Source organism: Phocoena sinus, chromosome 19, assembly GCF_008692025.1.
Source record: "Phocoena sinus isolate mPhoSin1 chromosome 19, mPhoSin1.pri, whole genome shotgun sequence".
Taxonomy (NCBI): Eukaryota; Metazoa; Chordata; class Mammalia; order Artiodactyla; family Phocoenidae; genus Phocoena; species Phocoena sinus.
In genome coordinates this window covers 59,024,088-59,036,705 of record NC_045781.1, presented here as the reverse complement: position 1 = coordinate 59,036,705, position 12,618 = coordinate 59,024,088, and the positions used below count along the sequence as shown (strand labels likewise).

Genomic DNA, 12,618 nt, shown 5'->3' with positions numbered 1-12,618 from the left:
GCAGGCTCAGTAGGTGTGGCGCATGGGCTTAGTTGCTCCGCGGCATGTGGGATCTTCCCAGACCAGGGCTCGAACCCATGTCCCCTCTATTGGCAGGCGGATTCTTAATGACTGTGCCACCAGGGAAGCCCATCCCCATTTTATTTTTAACACCTTCAAATTTTAAAAGCTGGCTAAAGGGATTTCCTCCAAGTTTTATATTTGAGGGTGAAGAGATTTGCCTGTATCTGGCTCAGAGTAGAGCTCCACAGGTTGTTAAAAGTGAGCTGAACTTGACTGCTGGACCAACCTGAAATCCCGCCTTCCCTCCTGCTGTTCCTTGCTGGGCCTCAGGGGACGAGAGCTCTGTGCAGTTACGGATGTTTGCTGCGGGGGGGTTCCTGTGCCGCCCACTTGGATCTTGGTGGGGGGAAGAAGAAGGCAGGGGAAAGGCGATGCAGGGCTGTGGGCCGGTGGGCTGTTCTGTGGGGTCGACCCGGACAGAATCGGGGAGGCACCCTCATGGCTTGGCCTTGTGCACTCTAGGTTAGGTACCTTTTTTTTTTTTAATTAATTTTTATTGGAGTATAGTTGATTTACAATGTTGTGTTAGTTTCTGCTGTACAGCAAAGTGAATCAGTTATACATATCCATTCTTTTTTAGATTCTATTTCCGTATAGGTCATTACAGAGTACTGAGTAGAGCTCCTGGTGCTATATGGTAGGTCCTTATTAGTTATCTCTTTTATATATAGTACTGTGTGTATATCATAGAATATGTACCTTGATCATTATTTGTGTTGCCCGTTGGGAATAGGGATTGGGGTATTCTTAGTGCCAAAAAAAGAAGGGTGATAGTGAGGTTTCCGGTGAGGTTTGCAGTACTGTGTTCTGAGAGTGAGGATGCGGTGTTTGGTCCCGCAGGGTCGTCTGCACCATCTCGTGGTTGCCACTGAGGCTCTTTCAAGCTGTGTGGGGAACCCTGCAGATGGAGCTGAGGGCTGTGGCCAGGGTAGCGAGTTTGAAAGGGGAGCAGAGCGGCTGTCTGGTCCCTGCCCAGGGCGGGGCAGAGTCTGCTCCCATGGCCCTGGATGTGTACACGGCCGTGGCCCGGGGCAGCGTGGGCCCCAGGACTTGCCGGCAGGAAGGCAGGGAAGGCAGTGCACACGCACCTCCCGTCTCAGCCCCGTGCCCACTCCCTGTTTTTGTCCACGCAGAGGCCCTGGGGCGGGAGCCCGGAGGACAGGGGAGGAAGGAAGGGAACAAGAATGGGGTCTTGGGGAATCGCATGACACTTACCGTTTCTGACTTTGTTGTTTGCTTATTGGAAGAAAGAAGCCCCAGGGCCCTCATCCACCTCAGAGGGCGTTGTCACACATGAAGACCAGGGCCGCCAGGGCTGCCGTCTGGATCCTGGGTGTTTGTGGGGGTGGGGCCCGGAACTGCGTGGGCAGCGCATCTGCATCTGGCTTGAGGCCCCACCTTCTGATCCCAGCACACCCTTCACACGTCTTCTTTTTCTCCATCTCCTGGTTGTGGTCGACCTCTGTTGAAAATTTGTTCTTGTGATTTTTTAAAAAATTAATTTATTTGGCTGCGTTGGGTCTTCGTTGCTGCGCGTGGGCTTTCTCTAGTTGCGGCGAGCGGGGGCTACTCTTCATTGCGGTGCGCGGGCTTCTCATTGTGGTGGCTTCTCTTGTTGCGGAGCACGGGCTCTAGAGCGCGCGGGCTCAGTAGTTGTGACTCGCGGGCTCTAGAGCGCAGGCTCAGCGGCCATGGCTCACGGGCTTAGTTGCTCCGTGGCATGTGGGATCTTCCCGGAGCAGGGCTCGAATCCGTGTCCCCTGCTTTTGCCAGGTGGATTCTTAACCGCTGTGCCACCAGGGAAGTCCCTGTGCTTGTTAATTTTTTGAACAAGGATTTTTTTTTTAGATTTTGAATTTTCCTGTTCTTTTGAAAAGTTTACCATCTAGCTCACCACCACCCCCCCACCCCCGTGCCCTCCACCCCCGTGTATTTTCATCTTGGGCAGAGTGGTGACTTATGGAGGAGCCGCACGGGCTGCAGAAGTTGGATGGTGAGGCCCCGCCCCTGTGTTTGGGGGAGGGGGTCTCTGGCAGAGTGTGTGTGAGTTGGGTGCTGGAGCCTGTGGAGTTGGGCTTTATTGCAGCCCAGTCTCACACTAGCATCTCAGATACAGTCTTTGGGCTTGAGGCCCATGGCGATAGATGGGTCGGGGGTAGGACAAAGGTTTGCAGCCAAACCTGGGGTGGTACAGCTGGGAATGCTCAACCCTCGTTTGAGCATTTTTTATGGGAAAAGCTATAATCAGGTGTGTAAGCTCATCTAACCTCCTTAAGCTAACACCTCACTTTTCTTTAAAAATCCCTTGTCTTTGTGTTTGAGCCTCCTCTTTTTACCCTGCCCCGCAGGACGTCTCTCAGGCACTCTTCATCTAGTGACGGCTGCTCTTCTAGGTCTCTGTGCAGAGGGTCTCTGGGTGGCCCCTGTCTTCACGTGTGACAACGCCCTCTGAGGTGGATGAGGGCCCCGGGGTTTCTTTCTTCCAATAAGCAAACTGCCCATTCACAAAAGGTCCACAAAGTCAGAAACGGTAAGTGCCATGCGATTCCCCAAGACCCCATTCTTGTTCCCTTCCTTCCTCCCCTGTGCTCCGGGCTCCCGCCCCAGGGCCTCTGCGTGGACAGAAGCAGGGAGTGGGCACGGGGCTGAGACGGGAGGCGCGTGTGCACTGCCTTCCCTGCCTTCCTGCCGGCAAGCCCTGGGGCCCACGCTGCCCCGGGCCACGCGGGAGGGATCCCACTCGGGAACTGGCTGCTGGGTTGCATCTTCCGGGAACCCTGAAGGTCTGTGAGAGGCACGAGAGGCACGGGCTCTCCACATACTTTCACTTACATTCTTTTTCTTCCCCTATGAAACGCAAGAAAGTAGGTGGCATTTTCCACATTTTTATTAAAAGATTCTAGGCCTCGAAGATGTTGAATAGTAGGGTTTTCCAGGTTCCATAGCTGATCAGCGGCAGACTGAGTACGTCCTGGGGTCCTTCTTACACTAAGGCAGGAGATCCCTGTGCTGGCGTCTGACTTGAGGAAGGGGGCAGGAAGTGAATGAAGTGGCGTGCTGGTGTATCACCTCCGGGCGATGGCATTCCCTGGGCCCCATTTACACTCGTACCATGATTGTGCTGCAGGGGGTATGGGGGTGTGTGGTGGGTGGGGGAGTGAGTGTGGGTTTATGGTGGACTGTGTGCGGCGGGGTGTATGTGTGGCACTGGCGTGTGTGGAGTGGGGTGGGGGGTCGCCTCCGGCCATCACCCAGTGCTCGGCTCCGGGGCAGAGGTCATGTGCTTGAACTGTGCCGGGTGCAGGGCGAGGCCTGGGCACAGTACAGACAGGACTGGGTCCACTGCTCTAGGTCGACAGCAGAGCCTGTTTTCTAGATTCCTCGCACCTGACATCCTTGTCCTTTTCTTGTCCAAGGAAGAAGTTGCTGTTCTGTTCACTCTCGACCCTTTCACACTTTTTCCTGAGACTTACGTGAACTGCGGTCTGTGTCCCGAGGGCAGTGGCCTCAGAGGAGTCGTGGGGCCTGCATCCCCCGGAGAAGGTGGCCAGTAGAGGCTTGCCAGCTGGTGACCACTCGGGGCTGCTTGGCCACCAGTGTGTGAGGCCCGGCGCCTTGGCAGTGGGGCAGTGCCGGGGAGCCCTGCTGGGGTGGCCGGGAAAGGACAGCCACAACTCCCACGCCGCTGTTGGTGCCCTCGTTTGTGACCTGATAAGTTGTCAGCTCGGCGGAAGATGGAGTTGTATAGTATGCACAAAGGATATGGGCTTGGTGCTCTCGTGCTGCCCGGTGGCCCAGACGCTGGCGAGGTGGACACTGCTGCCCTTGGGGTTGGGGCGGGAGTGGGGCTGTGGCTGGCGGGCAGGCTTGCTGGTCTCCCAGGGAGCTCCGAGAGACGTGGAGGCCTGTCTTCAAGGAAGGCTCCGTCCTTCTTCTCCATCCAGGCAGACTCTCCGCCTGGGGACTCCGCGCCTGCTCTCCTTGTCTGTTCTGTCCGCCAGGCCCCCCGCGCCGGGGCGCATCTGTCTCCGTCTCTGCAGCTGTCCTCTTACCATGGCTCATGTGGCACCTTAGCCCCTCGGCTTCTTCTGGGCACTGCGAACCTTCACTTCTCCAGGACCACCTGCAAGTGCCTATGGCCTGGGCCTTCTGGACTGGGGCCCCTCCCCGCAGGGAGTACCAGTGTGACGTGTGTGTAGCCTGGGGACATTTCTGCTTGGTGCTCAGAGTGGGCACTAACGTGTGTGCCTGGAGCCCATCACGCGGGAGCTGCAGTCCAGAGCACCTGGTCTTGAAGGGTGTCCTGCTCACAGCGTTCACCCCTCCTGTGCTTTAGAGTCAGGAAACGGGAAGCAAAGTGCATGACTGGTGTCAGGACCTTGGTGATTGTCTGGCTGAAGTTTTGCTGGAGATCCGTTGAGGTTCACTGTGGTGCATCCTGTGCGTCGAAGAGTCCTGGGAGATCATGTGAGGAATTTGAGCCCTGGGTGCGGGCTCTGTGTGGGTCCTGAGGACTCTCTGGAATTCCAGTAGTGCATTTCCTGATAAGGAACTCAGGGCAGCCTGGCCTTGGACGTAATCAAGTCTGTACTCGGGAAGCTGCTTGGAAAGTCACTGCGTGAGGACAGGCTCCTGCCAAGGGCTGTTTTGCAAGTGTGTGCTACAAAATATTTTCTCTTCCCCTTATTACTTAAGTAGGGCACCTGTCATAAGCTAGTGAAAGTTACTAGAGAGCACAGATTCTGGCGGGAAGAACTTCTCTGAAACTCATTTAGAAATAGCCATAGAGAAGTATTAAATGAGAGCGTTTTTCCCAGCAGCCTCACCAGGCCTACCGGTGGGTGGTCGTGCCCGAGAGCCTGTGACAGTGGCCTCGGGCTGTGGTCTTAACCGTGACCCTGGGCTGGTGTGTGGAGAGGAGAGACTGTGAGATGTTTCTTTTTGGAAGTTCGATTTCGGTTTTATTTAAAACAACAAACTGTGTTTATGGTGTGTGGTTTCCACTCGGTGGCTCACGACTTCGGTTCCCCCTCCCAGTGGGCCCGTGGGCAGGCGTTGGCGGTGCGAGCACGGGGCGGCTGTTGGTGGGCTGCGCTTTGAGGAGTGCGTCTCCACAGGGCTGCACAGAGTCTTGGGTCCTAGGACAGCCCCGCCAGGTTGGGAGAGGGGCGCTGGCTTGGCTTTCGTTCTCTGGACGCGCTCCCCAGGGAAGGGTGCGGTGACCACCCCGGACTGAGGCTCAGCGGCTCAGGGCTGCTGCCATTCGCTTCCCTGTCACCCAGACCCTTCGAGCTGAGGCTGCGGTTTCTGCAGGACACTAGGAGGACAGCGTAGTGTTTTGTGACTATTAACGTTTGCGTGGGAGGCTGCGGGGAGGGACCACACCCGTGGGCACGGGGTCAGCCTGGCGGAGCGCATGCTAGGTCCCAGAGGCCATGCGCCGTTAGATATGGCAGGACAGACAGGCTCCGAGACCGGCCAGGTGGTGGGCTGAGCTGGCCCGGCAGACATTTTTCCTGTCTGCGGTCTGATGCGGAAGGGGTGAGGGCTCCGCCTCTCAGCGTGGGGTTGCCTCGAGGTGCTTGACCTGGGAGGATGATGGCCCTTGAGCATGTGCCACGCAGGGATCCGCGTGGCCTGAGGGGCAGGTCCCCCCCTTCAGGTGCCCGTTCACGGCCGTCGGGGGTCTTCTCGGCCGGTGCCCAGTCACAGAGGCTCAGCTGAGAGTTGCTGGGGGTTTAGTGGGGAGCGAGCAGGACCCTCAGTGGGCCTCCCCCTTCCCTGACGCTGCTCCCATCCCTCTCCAGGGGCGCCGTCTGGGCCGCCCTTGGCCTCATCTCAGCTCTCGAGGCTCCTTTCTCACGTGCCGGGGCCTGGGGCCTTTGGCCTTTGCTCAGGCTGTTCCCAGTTGTTATGCGTTTACAACAACAAATAAGTTTTTGGCTACTGTTGGGAGGTTGGGGGTGGGTGGAGTCGGGGGCAGAAGGAGGACTTGGGGTTTGCGGGAGCAGAACTGCTCCCAGTAATGAGCTCTGTCTTTTCACCAAACAGCTGACACACTCCCCTGCACACACCTGCCTGTCAGTTGACAGCAGCCTCGCTCTCGGGCTGTGTCGCACTCTGAGGTTGCAGGGAAACTACTGTCAACAAGAGAACCCCCCTACCTTTTCTACAAAGAGTGGATGAAAGTAAAGTGTAGGTCGCCGAACATGATTGTACACGACGTTGCTCTCTTTTGTTGAAAGGGTAGTTTCTTAGTGCAGTGAAGTGTAGAAATCTTCTCTTTATTCTAAGAGTTAACGCTATTCGGTGTCTTAGAGAAAAGTTAGGGCTCCCATGATTCAGGTAGTTCGTGCACATTAACCAAAACTCAGTGTGTCAGTTTGCTGGGGCGGCCGTAACAAACCCACAGAGCGGGGGCCTCAGACCAGAGACAGACTCCTCCACAGCCCCGGAGGCCAGAAGTCCGAGACTGAGGTGCCGGCCGGGCTGGTCCCTGCCGGGGCTGAGGGAGAATCTGCCCCAGGCCTCTCCCAGCTGCTGCATTGGCTGGCGCCTCTGATGTTCTGTGGCTCGCGGAAGCGTCACCCCCTTCTCTGCTTCCATCTTCACGTGTGCGTGTCTGTGTCTGTGTCCAAATTTCCCCTTTTTTAAGGGCACCAGTCGTACTGGGTGAGGACCCACCCTGATGATCCCGACAACATCCGCAAAGACCCTGTTTCCAGATAAGGCCGCATTCTGAGGTACTTGGGGGTTACGATCCCAAAATAACCTTTTTTTTGGGGGACACAATTTAGATAATAACACTTACCAGTAAATAAAGTTAAATATAAAGAATAAAATAAAAATCACGTGTAATCCTATCCCTCAAAGATAAACATGCAAATTAAAAATTGTGAATATGTTACATTTCACAAAACAGGGATCAGATTGTATATAAACTTTCGTGTTCTGCACTTTAAAACCTAGCATTAACTTCCGATGACGTGAAACTTCAAACTGTGACTTTCAGTGACTACATGGTCTAGAGAGCAGTGTATATAACGTGCTTGATGAAGTTGCGATTTTCACGCTTCCTGGAAAAGGGGCCTTGTCCCCTTGCACACTGTCCGCCCTCACGCGGCTGGGGGTCCTGCTGAGCGGGGCCTGGGGACTGCGTGGGGAGCAGGTGAGGTGGGAGGGGCCTCAGGAGGCGGGAGGCTGGGCTGGGGGTTGGCGGCCCAGCCTGATGTGGCCGCCTTTGTTACATAAACCAGGCGCTCTGTCCCTGGGAGCCTCCCGGCCCAGCATGGCGAGCTTGTGGCAGTTCAGTCACCTTTTTTATTAAGCAGACTTTAGTTTTTAGATCAGGTTTAGGCTCACAGCAGAATCAAGCAGCAGGGTACAGAGATTTCCCATATACACTCCACCCCCACCCACCCAACCCGGCGAAGTGGTTGATCTATTGAAAGCAGTGAACCCGCACAGACACGGTGTCACCCGGAGGCCACGGTCTGCATTCTGCTTCCCTCTCGGTGCTGTCGGTCCTGTGGGTTTGGACGAGTGTGTGATGATGCGTCTCTGCCATCACAGCCTCGCACAGACTCGTCTCACTGCCCTGAAACCCTCTCCCTCCACCTGTTCACCCTTCCCTCTCTTCACTGTGTCCACAGTTTTGCCTTTTCCAGAATATCATGGGGTCGGGCTCGTCCCGCCTTCTCACATGGGCTCCTTTCACGTAGGAATGTGCATTTAAGGTGCCTCCGTGTCTTTTCATGGCTTGATAGCTCATTTCTCTTTTTTTTTTTAGCGCTGAATAATAGTCCATCGTCTGGATGTCCCACAGTTTATTTATCCATTCACCTACTGAAGGGCATCTTGGATCACTTTTAATTGTCTCTCTGGTCTTCTCTGATGGGAAGTAGACAGTAAACAAAGCCAGCTGCTGACCTCTGACCTCTCTGTGAATTGCCTGGAAGAGGGGGTGTTGCCGCCCGGATGCTTGTGCCGTGTTGTCCCCCAGTTCCGAGAGCCCTGGACTGTGCAGGACGTTGCTCCAGAACGATGCAGCCTTCTGTTCAGGGAGCACCTGAAACACTTCGCGTGGAAACCATCCCCACAGCGGTGACACTCTGCGGAGTTGGTGATGGGCGGCAGGGAGAAGGATGGCCTCGGGCTGTGGTCTCCTGGGGTCCGAGGGTGTGCACCCCAGTCCAGAGGCGGTGCAAGGCCCTCGCTGGGCTCCTTGGGAAGTCTGTGTGCCCGTCCAGCCAATGTGCCTTTGCCCACACCACTTAATTTTCCTTTCAGAGACAAGACCAGTAATTCTTAACCTGGGCTTAAAACACGTAGAGTGTCATGGGGTCTGTAGCTATTTCAGAATGCCGCCAAGTTCTCCAAATGCAGCCCACACCCTGCATTTTTGAGAGTGAGCTCTGCCCCTGGACTCAGCAGTGGGATTGACGCTCAGGGCCCCGAGCCACGTTCTGAAGCAGAGCCCCGCCCGGAGGTTCTGGTAGCCAGCTTGGGGGCTGCTTGGACCTGGACCCGGTCTGTTCACCCCTGTGCTGCAGCCTCACCGCTAGGCCTTCACTTCCCCATCTGTAAATGACATGATTTTGGATCCTTTTCATCTTGACATTCAGAGGATAGTACTGGGTCAGGGTCTACAAAAGATTGCTGTAAAATCTGGAATAGTGCATCTTATTCTTGCTGAGCAAAAAGGACCAAGTCCCAGTCATGCCCCAGCCCGGGGCGCGTGGGCCCCGCGTGTCGGTGTCCACGTCCCGCAGCCGGCGGGCACTCTCTGCTGGCCTCCACGAGTCTCCAGTGGAGCTGAATGGACAGACAGGCCCACCAGGCGGGCCGGGCCCTCCCCCCTGCTCCAGTCTCCTCTGTGCTCCTGCTGTGGGACCACGCGGCCCTGGGCGTCGGCTGCCACCAGGGAGACAGACAGAAAGCCAGTGCTTCTTTGAGAGAAACGCTCAGATTTGTATCTGTTCATCTTTTCTCTCTTCTCATCTAGTTGACGGTGATCATGGTGGGATCCAGGGAGTGGGGCACACGGAATAAAGGGTCTTGTCATGGGTGAGGTCTTGGCGGGGTCTGTGATAGAGCGGGGGCCTGGAGTAGCTGTCTCTCCTGCACGCCCATGTTCCTGGCATCTCAGGAACCCCTCATGTTGTAAACACGGAGGGGCCCAGAAAACTTCTGTCTGTATAGGGGCATCTGTCAATAAAATGCTTATTTACTAATTTCATTTAAAAGTAGGAGGAGTAAACCCACTGCATGTTACTCTAAATCACTGTACTTTGCAAAATGAAAAACTGTCATATGTTGCTTTGGTTAAAGTATACCCCCCCAAAAAAAAATGTAGTTGGAATAGGGAAGAATATTTGAATAGCTTTATTTTTTGGGGGCCTCACCGCGCAGCTTGCGGGACCTTAGTTCCCTGACCAGGGGTTGAACCCAGGCACCGGCAGTGAAAGCGCCGAGTCCTAACCACTGGATGGCCAGGGAAGTCCCTTCAATAGCTTTTTGATATAATTTTGGAGGTTTTATTTGATATGACACTGAAACCCAACAAATGGTCATGTGGTGATGGTCACTGGCAGTGTGCGTCCTCCATTGGGTCACACGTGTTTCTTCTCAGCTGTATTCGACCCACTGGTCTTTCTTGCACTGTAACTGGACCTTTCACCTGTGTTGGATTTTGCAGCATTGTGCGTTGGCAGTTGGTCAACTGTGGTTTGCTCAGTTATTTCCGTCTTCCAGATGCTGATGTATTTTATTTTGTTACTTTTGTTTCTGTTACCACCAGTCTCATCAGAAGAGCCTTTAAGCCATCAAAAGCTATCTGCTCATGGCGTTCTCCAGAATTCTAATATTTGACCAAATGCTTGACTTTTAGCGTTGGCAATAAAACAGGTCAGGTGCTGGGACTTCCCTGGCGGTCCAGTGGTTAGGACTCTGAGCTTCCGGTGCTGAGGGCCTGGGTTTGATCCCTCGTTGGGGAACTAAGGTTCCGCATGCTGCACGTCGTGGCCAAAGGTCAGTAAATAAGGACAGGTGTTTTCCTTGAAGTGGCAGTCTCATTTTGTTCATTTTCCCTAAACACTCTGCCAAATACCCTCGTTTGTAGAGGTTGTATGTCAGTCATTCTTCCATATAAAAATGCTTTTGCTGGAGACAGCTGTTATTTGGTACACAGCAGAAATGCTTCATGTACATTTCACATTTTGTTACATAGAATATGAAAAAGACAAGTACGGAAAGGCTTGGTATTTAATGAAATTAATAATTCATTAATGAGTGGTTCATCGTGAAGGTTCTTAAGCAAATTGGGCCATCACCTTTGCATCACGAGTGCAAATACCACCCCAGCTAAAAAGGCAGTGTTGCTATGAAACAAGTTTCAAAAGGGCTGCAGGAATTCCTAAGGGTCCTTGGACCACATTTTGTAAACGGCTGTACTAAGCTCTTCAGCATGTATGAGAAATTGTAGTTGAACAAATCAAGTCAGCCTACATGCTTATCGGTCTCTCAAAATTCCACAGCCGTAGGAGAATCCGATGGTGTCCATGACCTCTCCCTAGTGCGTAAGCTCACGAGTTCGTGTGCATTTTCAGAGGGCTCCTGATTTGGTGGACCCTTGGTAGTAAGCACCCCTCCTGTAGTTCTCACAGAAATGTGAACATTGCCCCTCGCCCTTTAAAGTAGGTCTGTGTATGTCTTCTGGCGCATGCTCACAGACTCAGCACACATCCTCAGCTGTGTGTCGGTGCCCTAAGCTGCTTCCCCTTCCTCTGATTTCCTCTTCCGGAGCAGACCAGCAGCAGAAGGCGGTGCTGTGCGGCCAGGCTTCCTGTGTGCCAGCTGCTCTTGGGGGTGTGGACTCTGCTCCCAGGACAGGTTGCTGGGCGAGGTCCAGCCCACCCCTCTGGCAGCACACAGCCCTTCCCTGGGCCTCATCCAGTTTCCTTGCGTAATTCTTCCTGCTGAGACTCTGCCTCCAAACTGATGGTGCATCTCGTAGTTTTAGACCCTGATTCTCTTGGATCATTTGAGCCATGTAGCTTCCTCTTGGGTCACTTTGGTTTTGTCTTCTGTAGTTCAGCCTGGTCACTTGATCTAAAAATCTGTCTTTGTTTTTCCAAATTTTGCAGACCTTTTAAGATGATCTGGATTGCAATGACTCAAAATATATCGATCGGTACACATTTGCTGGTTTGGAGAACTTTTTAAAGTTATGGAGTTCTGTATACTCAACTTTTATTAGTCTTCTAAAAAATTGCTGTCTCTGAATTGACTATGAAGGGACCTTGAGACTGACGTTCTAATAATGCTGGGGCCGATCTGCTTTAATTGGAAGTGAGGACGCTGGGCCTTTTCCCAATAACTCAGTAACCTCCTGGATGTAACTCTGAAGGCCGTTTACTATGAGACTCTGATGTACAACCCGGTAAGCATCTTTAATGAAGTTCTTTATCATAAAACATGACTTCTGTATGTGAAAGTGATCTTTTTCAGGTTTTATTGAGATGAGGAGGGGAAAATACTCCTGTTTGTCTGTCAGAGAGATTTTTGTATCGGGAGGCGTCTCCTGATTATTGAGAGGAGTACAGCGAGCTTGGTGGAGTCGAGGCCCTTTGTGTCCAGGGACGCGGAAGCTGGTTGGACTGTAGTCTGAGACCGCGCGCGCCTGCGCTGGGGACAGCCGGGCCGGGAGCGCCTCACCGCACGCGGGCCCTGCCCGGCGCTTTCTGCTCTGGACTGGCTCCTGCTCTGTGGGCTGTGGCTTTGCTGGATCTGTGTGACCACAGCTGTGTGTCAGGACCCACTGCCACTTTTGACACATTGTGGTCGGAGCTTCCCTTATTTTTGGCCCTCAGAATTAAATCAGTCTGTGCCATAACTTTCTTGGTGATTCTTTTCTGGCATAAACTTCAAACTTATGCAAATCAGAATGGTACTTCTCACTGACGTATTTCCTTTTATGAAGTAAATATTTAGCGTCTGTATGTGCAAGATGCCATGTTAACACTCAGCTGGATTTCCAGCATGAAGAGTAATGGCCTAGCTGGACAGCACTGGGCCAGCTGCTCCCCCTTTTAATCCGGAAAGGCCCCCTGTGGTGGGCGTTCTCGCTTTGCCTGCAGAAGGAAAGTGGAGTCTCGTGTGTGCGTGGGACTCTAGCGGCTCCAGCGGGTGCTCTTCCATGAGGCTGTGTCGTCCCCTGTGAGCACGAGTGAATCTCAAGGCATTTGAGTCTCGCAGAAAGATGTCAGACGCACAGAGAGACCCCCTAGAGGCACGTGTGGGAAGGGGGAGACTGTTTCTCCTGTGGCTCGAGCTTGCCCAAAGCTCCACTGAGGAGGTAGCTTTGGGTGGGCTTTGAGTAATAAGTATAATTAGAACAAATGGCCGTCGTGTTTAAAACAGGGCTTTCGGGTGAAAGAATCAGAGTGAGTCTGGAGCTGCAAGTCCATTGTGTCTCAAGGTTGGGGTGCAGGTGAGGTTGGGCCACCAGACCAAGGGGTGTCTTGGAAGGGGGGCGGGGAGGAAGCCCAGCGAGCA

The 12,618-nt window shown here is 53.7% G+C and overlaps 1 protein-coding gene across 6 annotated transcripts in view; it reads left to right on the top strand.

Moving 5' to 3' along the window:
- The window catches only part of ANKRD11 (ankyrin repeat domain 11), a 168,329-nt gene that overhangs the window by 71,999 nt on the left and 83,712 nt on the right, over positions 1-12,618 (top strand). Inside the window, exons 3-4 of one of the 6 annotated variants that reach the window (XM_032612284.1) lie at positions 7,853-9,073; positions 11,208-11,503. The exons of the other annotated variants lie outside the window; for them this stretch is intronic. The gene's annotated coding sequence lies outside the window, so the exon portion shown is untranslated. The remainder of the gene's footprint in view (positions 1-7,852; positions 9,074-11,207; positions 11,504-12,618) is intronic. 6 annotated transcript variants of the gene reach the window in all.